This window comes from Cupressus sempervirens, chromosome 3, assembly GCF_028749045.1.
Source record: "Cupressus sempervirens isolate cs-2001-9-10 chromosome 3, ASM2874904v1, whole genome shotgun sequence".
In the NCBI taxonomy this organism is placed as follows: domain Eukaryota; kingdom Viridiplantae; phylum Streptophyta; class Pinopsida; order Cupressales; family Cupressaceae; genus Cupressus; species Cupressus sempervirens.
Genome location: NC_143120.1, coordinates 654,325,612 through 654,339,850, shown reverse-complemented (window position 1 = coordinate 654,339,850; position 14,239 = coordinate 654,325,612).

Below are 14,239 nucleotides of genomic sequence, written 5' to 3'. Positions count from 1 at the left end.
AAATCATGCACTTTCAAAAAAATAATCGCCTCGATACGAGGTCGTATGAGAAAGTTATGATCCTCCGAAGTTTCCAAAACGAGAACTGTGCATAGTCACGGCTGAGAATCTGCAATTTCTGAAGAATTCATGCATGAAAATCAAAAAACAACTCCACTAGTGGATAGAGCACAAAAAAATAGCCAAGTTCATAACAAAAATCATCAAAATTAGAGTCCGTATGAGCAAGAATGAGACATTTGAAAACTGCGTTCAAATCTGCGACTGCCAACGGAGAGGGGTATGGCTGTAGCCTTTCATGCTCGATTCTGAAAATTATACAGCTTGCATGCAAAATCTAAAAGATACCCAGATGGTTTTTTGGGGTTGCAAACAAAACCCAGAAAACGTTTTTCTTTTTGATATACAGAAGATGTTGTTGTAGTGTAAATTGAATGCCTTTAACAGTAAAAAACGGCTCCAAAAATTTAAAAACGACCCCAGCAACCAAAATTTGACATGCAAATGCTGGATCAGCTTCCTAAGTCCATCAATGGTATGCCGGAACCTGCAATATTGATTGAAAATTTCAAATATGCAAGTTGGTTGTCAGATTTGAGATTGAAACCCCAAAAGAAAAACCATTTTTGTCAAAACTTTTTTGATTCTCAGGATCATCCAAAGATGCAAGAGAAGAGCATACTTGGTTTTTCAAAAAACTACAATAAAGTTTATTAGCCCCTCCCAAATCTCTCAAATACGGAAACTAAAATCTACTCTTGCACATAGAAAAACTCTGATACCATGTTAGAATCTGATAAAATTAATAACCCAGAAAACTAGTGCAAAGAATAAATATCTAAAGTATGAATGCAAATGATACAAAATCAAAATAGCATCATAGAGTTAGTCTCCAAGAGAGTAATGCAAATGCTGGAAGTAAAATAGCATTAAGAGGATGCAAAAACAAGAGATACAAATATAAGCCAGGTAGCATGCTTATATAGGCTAGGAAGAGGGAGGAGGTGGCAACACCAACCAATGAGGAGCAACCATCGATCGAACTAAAGATAGCAAAGTATCTTCCCAAGATAGCTAATGGATGCTCACATGTAGGAAGGTGACACCTCACAACCATTCACCTAATAAGACATGCTTTATTAACCTAAGCAAGATTATTAAAAGTGTAGGAAAAACTTAGCAAAATAGGAAAAATAAAAAATTACACTAATAGTTACTCTAGCAAAGAGGTTGAAGGAACTTGAAAGAAAATTGGACAAGAACAAGGAGGCACATTCTGAAGATGGAATGGATGAAGAAGTAGAAGACCTTGATTAGGATGGTGAAGTGCCTATAGAATAGAGAACTCTTTTGAATGCTCTCAAATCCATGGAAAAGAGGACCATGGAGGGGAAATTGGAACTGCCAATTTTCAATGGCAAGATGAATGCAGATGTGGCCTTAGATTGGATTGAGGCCTTGACAAGTTTCTTTGAATGTGAAGACATTCCAGAGAAACAAAGAGTGAAAATGGAAAAGTCTAAGTTGAAGTGGGCAACCCTAACTTGGTGGTACTTCATCCAAAGTGAAAGGGTGATGAAAGGAAGAAACATGATCTCATCTTGGGATAGAATGGTGGCACTAGTCAGAGAGACCTATGTGCCTGAAGATTATAGGGTACAACTCCATAGGAGGAAGTAAAGTCTTAAGAAAAAAGACATAGATGTGAGTTCCTATACAGAGGAGCTCCTAAAATTGTGCATGAAAACAAACAAAGTGGAGAATGAGGAAGAAAAGATATCTAGGGACATGAGTGGCCTTAAGGTACCCATCCAAGAGGAACTAAGTCTACACATCACTACTTCTATGAATAAGTGCTATCAATTAGTCATCAAAGTAGAGGAGAAATGGAAAAGGAAACAAGACCAAAGAAAAGGGAAGAAAAATAACAACAATTAAAACTTGAAGGGCAAGAACAACTCATGGGGCAAAGGATGGAATAATGGCAGCAAGACTACTTATCAAAATAAGGATTAGGGAGAGTCAAGTTCCAATAGGAACTATAGAGGAGTTAAAACCTTCAAGAAAGGAAATGGCCCCATCAAATGCCACAACTACAACCAATTGGGTCAACATGTAGGCAAATGTCCTAAAAAGAGGAGCAATAACAAAGGGGAGAGGAGAGCACAACTCATTGAAGAGGACTAATAGGATAACATGGATCTAGAACTTGAAGAAGGCACGTATCTGATGATGAGTAGGCTTTATTGTAAATCCTTCAAACCCAAGAACCACCCCAAAGCAAAAATCTACTGAGAACAAAGATCAAATGCCAAGGCAAGGTATGTAGTCTTTTGATTTATTTTGGTTCTACTAAAAATTTGGTGTCCTCTAAAATGGTTGAAAAGTTAAAACTACCTAAGAAGCCCCATCCCTTCCCCTATCATGTTTCTTGGCTCACAAAAGGGTAGCAAACCTTGGTAACTAAACAAGCATGGGTAGAGTTCTCTATAGAAGACTTTAAGGACAAGGTCCCTTGCGATGTGGTTGATATGGATGCCTTCCACATTCTCCTTGGTAGAGCTCAACAATTTGGTGTATATGCCACACACCATTATAGGAAAAATACCTATTCCATAACAAAGAATGGGGTAACCTTCACCATGAAAACACTACCTGGTCCTAAGGCAAAATCTACTATAGTCACCATAGGAGGAAAGGAAATGTTGAAAACATTAAAGGAACCTGACTCCCAAGGTTTTATACTTGTGCCTAAGTCAAAAGAGAATATTTGTTCTAAGAACAAAGAACCAATACCAAATGAAATCAGAGACTTATTGATAAAGTACAATGATGTGACTTCCAATGATTTTCCCACAAACCTTCCTCCCATAAGAGACATCAATCATCAAATTGACTTGATCCTTGGCTCTTCATTACCTAACAAAGCACCTTATAAATGACTCCAACCCAACATGTAGAGATTGCAAAAAAAACTGAATGATTTGCTTGAGAAAGGTCTGATACAAAGAAGTCTCAGTCCATGTGCAATTCCACCAATCCTTGCCCCTAAAAAAGATGGAAAGCAGAGAGATTATGTATAGATAGCAGGGCCATAAACAATATCACTACAAGGTACAAGTTCCCTATGCCAAGGATTGAGGACTTGCCAGACCAACTAGGAGGTGCTTTCTACTTCACAAAGATTGACTTGAAATTGGGCTATCATCAAATCAAAATCAAGCCAGGAGATGAATGGAAAACAACATTTAAAATAATTGAAGGTCTTTTTGAATGGTTGGTTATGCCATTTGGGTTAAGTAATACAACTAGTGCATTCATGAGACTCATGAATGAGATATTTATTGATTTTATTAGCAAATTTTTTGTTGTATACCTTGATGATATACTAATATTTAATCATAGCAGATAAGAGCACCTTGATCATGTGGAATGGGTTTTGAGGAGACTTCATTAGCACAAGTTGGTGATCAACTTGGAAAAGTGCATCTTCATGAAGAAGGAACTTATGTTCCTAGGCTTTGTCATCTCACAAGGTAGCCTCAAGATGGACCCTAAGAAGGTTAAAGCCATTGTCAATTGACCTTCACCAAAGAACCAAGGTGATGTAAGGAGATTTGATGGCCCTAGTACCTTTTATAGGAAATTCATCAATAATTTCAGTCATTTATGTGCTCCTATGCTAGACACCATTAGAGGAGGAAGAAAGAACAAGTTTGCTTGGACCAAACAAGATGATGATGCTTTCCAATACCTAAAGAACAGAGTATCTCAATACACAATCTTGGTGCTCCCTAACTTCAACAAGGTATTTACTATTGAGACAAATGCAAGAAATCTAGCAATAGGTGTTGTCCTAAGTCATAAAGGTAAAGCAATAACATTATTCTTAGAGAAACTTAGTGAGGCAAAGAAAAAGTATTTTACATATGATCTAGAGTTATATGCCATGGTGCAAGCCCTAAAGAAATGGAGACATTACCTAATCCCTAAGGAATTTGTAGTTTATACTGAAAGCCATGATGTCAATTTTCTTAACTCTTAGGAAAAGTTATATTTAAGCATCTTAAATGGATGGAGCAACTACAAGCATATACATTTAATATCAAGCACAAAAAGGGAGTGGCAAACAAGGTGGTTGATGCCCTTAGCATAAGGATTAGATTGGTGGAAGAATTTGAACTCCAGATTGTGGGCATAGACTCACTAAAACACTTGTATGCAGGGATTTCATATTTTGGAGAGGATTTTGAAGTTTTCACCAAAATGGTAGGCAAGTAACATACTAATTTCTCTGATTATTTGATTCAAAATAGACTCCTATTCAAAGGGCTGAACTACGCATCCCTAAATGTTCCATGAGGACAAACATCATTAGGGAAAAACATTGTGGTGGCTTAGGTGATCACTTTGGAAAAGACAAGACAAAATATGTGTTAAATAAAAGTTATTTTTGGCCAAAAATTGGAAATGATGTCAAGAAGCTCATTGAATCTTGCACAATTTGTCAACAAGCCAAAGGAGCATCCACAAACCAAGGATTGTATCAACCTCTACCAATTCCTGCAAGGCCTTGGGCATGAATTTCAAAGGATTTTGTAATGGGTTTCCCTAGAAAAAAATAGGGATTTAATAGTGTCTCTGTCATAGTGGATAGGTTTAGCAAGATGGTCCACTTTGTACTCTGCAAAAGCACAAATGATTCATCACATATTAGACATATCTTTTTCAAAGAAGTGGTCAGAATTCATGGTATACCTCAGACTATAGTTTTAGATAGGGATGTCAAGTTTCAAGGATATTTTTGGAGGACTCTTTTCAAGAAGCTTGGAACAAACTTGACCTATAGCTCTGCCTATCATCCATAAACTAGAGGGAAGATTGAGGTGGTAAATAGGTCATTAGGAAACCTCCTAAGATGTATCACCAAGCAACATTCTTAAAGTTGGGATTTGCTCTTGTCCCAAGTAGAATTTTCTTTCAATGATTCCATGAATAAATCAACTAGCAAAACTCCTTTCCAAACTATCAATGGCCTTCATCCTAAAGGTCCCTTGGATTTGGTAGAGTTACCATTAGATTTCAGAGTTAGTGCACAAGGGGAGGAACTTGGAGAGCTAATCACCAAGGTACATAATGAAGTGAAGGAAGCACTACAAAGATCCACCATGAAGTATAAAGAGTAGACAAATAAGAGAAGAAGAGAAGTCCATTTCAAGATTGGAGACAAGGTATGTGTATTCATGAGGAAAGAGAGACTCCCTAAGGGTAGATATACAAACCTTCATATGAAGAAAGTTGGTCCATGTGCCATACTCAACAAAATGGGCGAGGATGCCTATGAAATATCTCTTCCCCCCACCTTGCAGATTTCTCCAATATTCAATGTTGCAGACCTCAATCCTTAACAAAGTATGCTAGGATCAACAAGTGAACAAGGTCAGCATGCTGAAGTGGATTAAGAATATGTTACCAACCTCCCTCAAAGAAAACCAATCAAGTTGGAGGCAATACTAGAAACCATGTTTCTGAAACAAACAAGGCACAACAAATACATGAAACATGTGGTGAAATGGAAAGGACTCCCTAACATTGATGCAACTTGGATGACTGAGGACCAAATCAAGCAACATGGCACCTCTGTTGAGTAGTTAACCTCAAGTGGGAACTTGAGATCAAAAAGTCAAGGGGAGTATGGTGCAAGAACACCATCAAAAAATGAAGAGTCTTAATAGATTTCAAGGACATCTTAAAGGTCCTAAGAACCTATAGGATAGGTTAGAAATAGTGGCTATACATTTGGATCACTTGTAAGGCCTAGTTTTAGGATTGTTGTAGTTATTAGCCCTTGTTCAACCCTGGTCAAAGGTGTCTAAATAGCCTAAAATCTTAGGATAGATTGTTATTTTCATGTTTTAGCATGTTTTGGTCCTAGTTGGATCATTTATTTGAAGTTTGATCATGTTTTGATCAAAAAAAGCAAAAGTTGCACAAATTGCAAAAAATGCTAAAAAGTTTTCAAGCAACTTTTCGCAAAAATTTGCATATATTGTAATTTGACTCCCCAATAGACAAATTTGGTTTGAAATTTTTTTGTGACAATTGGGGATGCCTACATAAGCCCATTCAGGTGGGTGGTAGAAATACATGGTGTACTTTTTCTTTTGAATTAAAAAAATAACTCAAATTTCTTGCAAATTCCATGTTGTAAATAGTTTTACAAACATGTACGGACACAGTAGGAGGATCAATTTAAATTTTTTGATATTTTGATAAAATAAATTTTAGATGCCTTTGGTTTGAAGTCCTGATAAATCCCCTAAGTCAAGATATTGAAGTTTTTGTAGAAGTCTTTTCTAAAATTTGTCATACCTAGGGTTTCAAACAAAATTCTGCCATATCTTGGGATTTCACCATGGGAATCTAACAACCTCTAGTGAAATCCAAGTATTAAATATGTATATTAATATGGATTTGGTTTAATATTTTAATATGTAGGTGAAAGGAGAAATTTAATGCCCTAGGCATGCAAGTCCCATGTGCATGCTTATAGCATTGGTCAACATCTCTCGTAACTTGCTCCAAAGTTATCATTAGAGTCTGAAATCAAGTTAGAAATTTTTTTTTTTTTGTATTCCCCTTCATGATCCAATAGTTAGATTGAAGTTTGGGCATTGGCAAGGTGTACCTCCCTTATATTTGCAGACCTAATATGGCTAATTACCTAGAGAAGGAGTTAGGGAAAACCTAATTTTTTTACACTATCCAATCCTGGTGCTTTGGCATGTTTAGTAAACACCAAAAGGGTATTTGAATATATGATTTTTTCATAGGTTTATGTGGATATTTCTGAAGTTGAATCTATTTTCAGCAAAAAGGGCTACAAGCCTAGAATAGTGGATTTGTGAAGCAACTATTACTTAAATGTTGCACACTATGGTTTTAACCACCAATCCACCTTATAATGGACTTAAATAGACCACGAGCTCAACCTTTTAGTCACCCCTAGTCCTTTTGTGTGTTTTGGGGTATTGTGTCAAAAATTGTCATTTTGTGTTTATAGGCAATTTGTCTTGTATTAAGGGATCTTCCTTGTGATTGAGATTTACTTGTTTGGGATAGGTTTTGATAACCTTAACCTTCTAATTTGAGCACTTGTGATTATTGCTTGAGCACATTGGTAGGATCAAAGACACTTTTGTTAGACATTCCTTTAGTGAAGAGGATCTAAGGGCTAGTTAGTCATCTAAGACTTGCTATACCAGCCTCCACTGCATCATTGCTATACACCTTTCAGACGCATTTTCCATGCTAACATAAAAGAATCTCTTAAAGTAAAATTTGATTGAATCAGACACTAGAGAGCTCATGTTCCTTTACCCTGAAGAAACAAAAATACCAAAATAAAAGATAGCGTAGGAAAATTCTTTTGATGAGGCTCCTCACAACCCACGGTTTTTAGGTAGTAAAATGTTGTACCGGATATTTAAATGGAAATTTTTAATAAATTTTCACCTTCTCTAGTTTTCCAATTTGTAAGACAAAAGTGTGCAAAAATCAAAATAGGTCATCGCTATATCCACTTCATTATTGTAGTCTTTTGTCAATGAATGGATTTGTATTTAATCTTTCCTTTATCCATGTGCCTAAGTAGGATGCAATATGATGCAATATGATAGCCTACATAGAGAGAAGGATGTAAATAGAGTTGAGGGTCATAGAGACAATCATGGCTAGTTTTTTTATCAATTTTTATACCTTGTTTTGGTGTCAGTAATAGAGGAGGGAAATGGAATTATGGGTTGCAGAGATAGAAAATGATTGATTATTTTTAGGCTACATTTTGTTGTAGGTAGAAACCACATATTTAAGGCACACTAATCATTGTATTCATTAATTGATACAAATAGGTAGCCCCTACATTATCTCTCGACACTTTTGTGTAAATTGTAAACATAAACCCAACATCTTTTATGAATAAAGTATGAATCCATTTAACTATTTTCTTTTAAATGTCACAAAAAATATAGAATTTAAATATTTGATGTGTGGGAAATATGTCACAAGGTGCATGAATTTTTGTAGCGATTTCATACAAAACTATGGGCATAAAGCTAGGACACTTGGACATTTTGCCAAAAACAAAGCCAAAGTCAAGTCGCTTCTAGCTTTATGTGAGAATAGAGTTGTTAATAGAACAAGAAAATTGTGAAATAAAGTTTTGAATTCATACCATTGTAACACTAGTTTATAGAAAAGGAATTTGAAAACATGACATTAGAACTTGTTAATGTGTTTAATAAATTGTTAAGTTTATAGGACACTTTGTCCAAGCTATCTCTCTTAGACTGTTTGGTCAGACCAACAATTTTATATGAATTAGTGGTTTGGGGGACTTCTCTTCTTGATTCGGATTGGGCCTCAAATGAGTGGGTTCAAACCCTTTTCCTTTGTTGGATTATCTAATGTCACTGGTACATGTCACACATTATTATTCTAGTCAAGTTCAAGGTTTGTCCTTTCAAGTTTAGCACCCTCTTCAATTTGATCTGGTTAATTAACCATCTTCGAGGCTTTGTGAACTCCATGGATGGTCACCTCATATACTCCTAACTCACATATTGTTCCTCAGTTGATATTGTTAGTTATGATGGGATGACCAAGGCTCATTGTTGGCATACCCAAGCCACCACCTTATTGAGCTTGATCAGGATTGACATTGATCATCTCTTGCCTTACCAATTCTTGTTAGATTCTCCCACCCATATCCTCCCCTCTTAGAAGGAGTTGAATGTGAATGTCAAACTTGACATCTATAGACAATACATCACCATGACCTAGATTAACCCTCCCAAGGGCTTGCGCCCATGAATGACCATCTATTATGAGCACTTTTTGGAGTTCCATGATGGGATTATTGTGCATCCCTTCTACTTGAGCTGATGTTGGAGTCACACCCTTTGCATCTTTATGGGGTCTTTCAGAGCCAATTCCCACTAACTTCAGTGCTAGACAAATCACCATTTGACCAGAGATGATCTGATTTGCCAATTTTGTACTTTATCCAAGACAAAAATTGTGATCCATTTCATCTTAGATTCCCCATTTACTATGAGATTAGAGGTAGGTTATACTACTTATTCAAAGATTTCAAATCCCTCTCGACCTTTTCCAATTATTTTGACCAGTGGTGTTTAGCACTATACCTCTAGGAGAGTTCTTAGCTTTGTGACCACTCTTTCCAACTCATGTTTCCTCAAAGATAGGCCTTAGATCAACTCACCACCACCTTTTTTGACATGTGTCCTCCTCCAAGGGCATGAAGTTACCTCTTTATACACTCATCTCTAAGTGTTATGCCTCACCAGGGAACCCAAAAGAAATTTCCTTATTTTGTCACTAGGTTTGCTAAACATTTTTTTTGAAAGATTAAAAGAACAAGAGATAACATAGTAGAAGCAATAAATCACATACATATATAAGCAATACATTAACAATTACATCTCTTAATAGTTCCATGATGTTGAATCACATACATAAGTTTTAATAAGATTAAATCTGATACATAACAAAGTCCACATCATATGATAACCATAAGTACGAAATCAAACAAAATAATATACGAGTACATAAGATGGCACATGGCATAATCCAACATGCATAATCATCCTCTGTACAAGTAACATGGTATGAAATGCTAAAAGAATATATGTCAAGATAAGATAAAACATCTCATAGGACCTCAAAAAAAAAGTACAATAAATCATAATATGATTATAGAAAATAATCACAAGATGAAAAGAATAAAATAGTTGTACAAATACATCTAGCATCGGCATCCATCTATCAGATATCAATGGTATAAGAAACACTACTACCCGACCTTTTGGAACCTAAATGGCACACTCCCACCGTGCTAAGGAGATAATCTCAAGTCCCAAATAGATAAGATCATCTCAAAAGTCCTCACTTCTAGGATGTTGTTGGTGCTACCGTTGCTTATTTCTGAACAACAAAATGGTTTTGTCCCAGGTAAACAAATTCTTAATTCTGTTATTATTGTGCATGAGAATATTCACTCTTTATCTTGTTCCAATAATTAGGGTTTTATCAGAAAAATTGATAATGTGAAAGCTTATGACAAAATAGAATGGATTTTTCTTGAAAAGATTTTATTGGCCTTTGGCTTTAGTAAAAGTATAGTGAGGGTAATTCTATAGTTGGTTTCTACAACCTCAATTTTTTTTTTGGTGAATGGATGCTCCTCTCAATTCTTTAGCCCCTCTAGGGGATTGAGACAAGGAGATCATTTATCCTCTATTATCTTCACCATTATGGTTGATTGTTTAGGGAGGTATATTGGGAAATTGGTCTTGCGAGGGGAAATTAAAGGTCTTCAGCCTTCTTCTTAGCCTCTTATCTGTTCCCATGGTCAATTTGTTGATGATACTACTTTCATGGGGAAACTTGAAGTCAAGGAAGCCAGAATTCTTAATAAAGCCCTCAACCTCTATTCTTCTACTTTTGGTCAGTTGATTAACTAGAACAAGAGTTCTATGTTTTTTGTAAACACCCCAATTGTTAGACAGAACAAAATTGCTAAAATTATTGGGTTCTCAATAGGTTCTTTTCCTTGTATTTATCTAGGACTCCCTTTGGGGTCTAATGCTCTAGATTCCTTTTGTTATGGTCTAATTAAGAAGTTTAATAAGAAACATATTGGCTAGAAGGGTAACGTTTTGAGCCAAGCTAGGAAAATCACTCTCCTCAAAGCTTGCCTCCAAAGCATCCCTACTTATGCTTTGAGTCTATTTAAAATTCTAGAAAAATTTATAGATACTATTGACAAAATCCAAAGGAATTTTCTCTAGTCTAGTATTGAGGAAAGGAAGAGAATGGCTCTAATAGTATGGGATCAAATTTGTAAACCTATCAAGAATGGTGGTCTAAGAGTCAGGTCAATGTGGAGTATGAATAAAGCTCTTCTTGCTATGTAAGGATGGAGCGTGTATCATGATGATAAGAAGTGGAATACTATATGGAAACATAAATACCTATTTAATGCTCCTTCACTTTCTGACTTTCTTTCATACCCTAATGTTCTCTCCCCTTCTATTATCTAGGGGGTTGTATAGGGAGCTAAGAACATCTTAAGAAAAATATGTTCCTAGAAAGTTGGAAATGTGCAGAAGGTCAGATTTTGGGAAGATGCTTAGATCTTGGACCATTCTCTAATTGAGGATTTTAAGGATAGGACCCAGATTGATAAATGTAAGCAATTGTATGAAAATATTGTGGGACATTACTGGTTTAACAATAGTTGGGTTAGCCTTATTGATATTAACTAGGATTTTCATAATATCTAGACTATGTTGAATGCCTTTTGTTTGTATCCCCATAAGGAAGATAAAATGATATGGAGTGTTGATCCCAGTGGTTGTTTGAAAGTTTCATCTATTTTCAAATCTAAGGAGAAAGGTGCTCGCACTTTGTGGACTAGAGCATGGATAAAAAGTCTTATTCCAAAAATCAATATATTTTACTGGATATTGCTTCACCATAAAATTCTTATTCAGAACAATCTACAAAAAAGAGGCATCAATGTGGTTAACCGGTGCAGCCTATGTAAAGAAGGTTATGAAGATAGAGACCACTTGTTCTTAAATTGTACTTATAGTCAAAAAGTATGGAGTACTATCCTCAACTTCTGGAATATTGCTTGGGTCCATCATAATAACATTGAACACTATTTTTAGGGCTAGAATTGCTCGTCTAAGGATAACAATGTTGGTTTCCTATGGAAAATTACTTTTCCCCATCTTTGGTGGGGAATCTAGAAAGAAAGAAATAACAGAATATTTAGATACAAAGAAATGCTTGAATGGGTGCTTGGCCAAAGCATTGTCAGAGCTATAAAGGAAAACTTCAATTCCCAAAAATAGTGCATTGAAGATTTCCAAATTGACAATCCAATGCAAACTATAGGTTCTAAAATGAAGAAAGAAAATCAAAGACTATATTAAATGGAAGGCTCCTCCTATGGGATGGATCAAAGGGAATTTTGATGGAACTTCTAAAGGAAATCCTGGCAAAGCGGGATGCAGAGAGGTTTTCAAGGATCATACTTGTAATGTTATAGATGCGACTGCCATTCCCATTAGTACCTCAACTATTCATAAAGCTTAGGCTACTATAGCTCTTTATATGATGAGGCTGGTAGTGGAAACTAGTTACTAGTACCTCTGGATGGAAGGAGATTCCCTTAATATCATAAATATGCTTAATGGTAAAAGCCCGATTACATGGTCTATTGAAGCTAGTGTAACAAAAATTAAAACCTTTATGGATAAATTTGATAAAGTCATTTTCTCTCATTCCTACTATGAAGGAAATGTTGTGACTGACTAGATTGTGAACCAAACTTTCCAACAAGAAAGTAAGCTGAGGTGGCATGATGACCTTAGCAGGAGTGTGGATTTGAAAGCACTTATTAATTAATGGAAGGTAATATTGCTTAACATTGGCAATTTAATGATAAACGGAGGTGAGATTATGAAGGACAGTGTTATATTCCCAAGGAAGTACCTAAAAGTGATAATTACTTGTGCTTGGCACGTAAGTGTTTTAATGAGATCTTCGATTTTTTTTATGAGTACTTTGGCTCTTCTCAATATTTTACTTCTCCTAGTCTACACTACTTTGGCATTTTACAGAGAAACACAATTTCTAAATACGGGTAGGGAACTGAGGAAACAAGAACCAAAGAACTGTAAGGTGAGAAAGGCCAAACTCTTAGTTTGGAAAATTTTGGAGAAGGGTAATGTTACTACTTACCTGGAGTGCCTTCATGGCTACAAGCCTCATATCATGGAAGCCTTCTTTAAAAGTTGGTTCAAAGACTGGGTTTCCATGCATGGTGTAACGGTTCACATGACTGAAGATTTCATCATTGAAGTCATAGGGCTTCCTAAGGAGGGAATAAAGTTCAGTAAGGAAACCAGTGTTTCTAATATAGCAATCAAGAAATTTCTGAAGACAGAAGAGGAGGGGAAAAAATTGGAGAAAAACGGAGACTTTTATGAGCTAAATCAAATAAAAGTTATTTGGTAGGATGTCCTCTCTTACATCCGTGAGTACTTCATTCTTGATGGTAGGGCAAAAGGAGTTCATAAATTTCATTTTGTTTTCCTGAATCATTTTGGGTACAAGGATAGGATCTCTTTTCCATTTTATCTAAGGTTTTCCTTACTTCAAAGCTTTCAAGCCCATAGGAAAAAAGATTCTCGTCCAGTCTTACATGAAGGCCTAATCCTTTTAATTGAAAATTACTGTAAGAGTAAGGCCATTATTTCTTTCCCAACCTCTAAGAAAAATAGAGGTTTTGTTAGTGAAACCTATTCAAGGAAGAGTAAGGGAGATGAAGGAGTAAGCGTGAAAAAGAAGAGTTTGAAGTAGGACACACCTCAAAAAAATGTAGGGGAAATTAATGAATCTAAAAATTCAGACAAAAATGATGAAATGAACATGAAGAATGAGGAGAATATGGATATGGGGGACTATAGTTCCAACTTGGATGGCTACTTTGGAAGCAAAGGTGAGTTTGGAAAGGCTGAGGCTGAGGAAAGCAATGACAAAAATATAGGGTCATAAAATAATAGAGAAGATGATAAAAACTAGAGTGACCAACCCTAGAAAGATAGGGAGGAAAGTTTGGAGGAAGACACAGGAAAGGAGAAGGGTGACCTAACTGGCATTGGTGCTTCACTTTCTTTCCTTCACACTGCTAAGCTTAAGGTAGACTCCTCTCTCCAAGGTGACTCTTGGATGTACAATGAGTTAATGACTCTGAAAAAAAAAAGAATGGGAAAGATGCAGCAAGACTAGGAAACTAGTTAGGCTAAGATCATCCAGATGGAAGATCAAGTTGGTAATATCCTAGAGAAGTTAAAAGAATATGAACATGAACTCCCTTTTTTTATTAGAGAGAATGGTAACAAGATGGAACAAGTCACTTCAAGCCTGTGTGCGGCTGCTGCCGGCTTGGGTAAGAAAAATAATGAGGAAATCATATCTCCTACGAGCCAAGCAAAAGAACAAGACAAAGTTCAAGGAAGAAGGTGGTTGAGGCTACTAGTGGAGTTGGTTTTGCTACTGCTGACATTATTCAAAACACTATGAAGGTGGGCAAGAAGGTGGTGAAAATTATCAAGGAACTGCAATAGCTGTTGGTGGTGGTTCT